This window comes from Gavialis gangeticus, unplaced genomic scaffold, assembly GCF_001723915.1.
Source record: "Gavialis gangeticus isolate Ggan-Ray unplaced genomic scaffold, GavGan_comp1, whole genome shotgun sequence".
Lineage (NCBI taxonomy): Eukaryota > Metazoa > Chordata > Crocodylia > Gavialidae > Gavialis > Gavialis gangeticus.
The window spans coordinates 23,965,216-23,967,383 of record NW_017729009.1 but is presented as its reverse complement, the minus strand read 5'-3'; positions in this window follow the sequence as shown (position 1 = coordinate 23,967,383).

Sequence of the window (2,168 nt, the reverse complement as noted above, 5' to 3'; positions counted from 1 at the left end):
CAATATCAGCTTGCAGGGACATGTAGCTTTTCTTAACATAGAGAGCTACGCCCCCGCCCCTTCTATCTACACGATCCCTCCTGTACAGGGTATAGCCATCTATATCTGAGGTCCAGTCATGGGTGGAGTCCCACCAGTTCTCCGTTATCCCTATGACGTCATAATTACTTGCACTGAGCAAGAGGACGAGCTCCTCCTGCTTATTCCCTAAGCTCCTGGCATTTGTCTACAGGCAGGCAAGTGTCCCCTTGGGGGCTCTTGCCTTGCCCACAGATTGTACCAGGGCTGGGGCAAGAACTGTACCATTATATTATTTCTTAGCTAATGCTGGTTTTTGGCAGAATCTTGAACATCATCATAAATTTATATGGGGGGGAAATGTTCTTTTGAAGCCATGATTTTTACAGAGTTCTTGCATGTCCTTAGGATCTGAAGAAAATCAAAGATCAACCCCTGTAAGACTAGAGAGTGATTTTTTTTTTCAATCAGTTCTTTAGTTTTACTACGTACACATAGCTTTGTGCTATAGTATGTCTCAACATACCGTTACAAAAATAAACTCCATGTACTCCCCTCCTTTCCCCGTTTCTTAGTGTTTATCAAGAGAAGAATTAAGTTATATGTAAACATATGATTTACTTGTCTGTCTGTGTACTATACATATCTTTTAAAATATACTAAAATAGTAATGTTGGGTATGTTTGCAGTGTGCATGCTGTGTTGATTCCTAGCCTATTACATACTCACTTGCTGCACAGCTGGCCGCTGGGAAGTGTAGGTGGATAAATTACCAGGTAGGACACAACCTAACTTCTCTACATATTATGTTGTGTTGCAGGAACAATTTTAAACATAAAACAACATTTGCATACTTATTTAAGATTTTAAAAAGATGGGTGAGCTTCACTATCCCCATTCTACAGATAGCAAAACTAAGGCATAGAAAGGCAAAGTTTCTTGCTCAAGGTCACATGGTGAATCAACGGCACATTGGGATTAGATCCAGAAAGTCCTGACTCCCAATGCTGGGCCACAGCCATTGGGCTACACTGGTTCATTTTGGGAGCCTTTTCTATAATTCCCTCTACAAGTGATAAGAATCTTTCCTGTCTGTAATTCTGTTTCAGAGACATATTATTATTTGTATTTAGTTCTTATTTGTGACTTCAGGAAGAAGGGAAGGCTGAGATTGGTTCTTGGGGACCTTAGCAAACACTGAATATGCAAAAGCCTCCAATAAGTGTCTTAAATAAGGAAATATATTAGGATGAATTAGTTTGCAGAGGGCCCTAAAATGTTGGGTCTCTTTCTGTTCTGGTATTGTATGGGCTTGTTTCTGATGCTGCATTAAAAAATAGGGAATTTACTGCAAGGACTGATAGCTCCAGGGCCTGCCATTTTGTCCCACAGAGCAGGGACTTCCCAGGCAAAGGGAGCACAAGCCCAGCCATTGTTCCTTAACCCACTGCTGGAGGAAGTAACCTCCTGGGCAAAAGATTGTTCTTTCTCTATAGCTGTTCTGCCTTTGGCATCACTGCTGGAGATGCTGCCGAACAGAAGCTCCAAAGATGGTTTTGCAATGGGGATGCTTGTCTGCTAGCAACTAAGCAGAGCCTCACCAATTCAAGATGCAAGTAAATTTCAGGCAAGCAAAACAGCTGTTTTTCAGTGTTGGACGCAGAAAATTGTCTGGCAGTTGTCTTAGCCTTTGTACTCTTCAGATTGGCCAGCAGTGTTCTAGATGAAGTAAGTGCAGCTGCTCCTGCATTTATTCTAGCTTGTACAATAGTTTTCTACCCCTCTGTGCAATTTAAGGAGCTGTAACACTGCATGGGGAAGGATCCGCAGGCGACCAGAACTGCCATGTTCCAAGTCTAGCACTGACCTGTGGTCTTGGGCAAGTCACTTAACCTTACTCTTTTACAGTTATCCATCATAAAATGAGAATAGTGACCTGCCCTGAGGGATTAGTTAGTTAACTGGCCGAATTCTGCCTTCAGTTATACAGATACAGCCCCAGGTGTGGGAAGGGCGCAGGTGAGGGCAAGGGGCTACTAGCCTGTGGCTTGTAAAGCACTCTGCAGATGGAAAGTGCTAGGCATTATTATTATTTATTTGCTTGACTCACTCTATCAGGTCTTCATTTGGGCTTTTATGAGGTTTAGGAC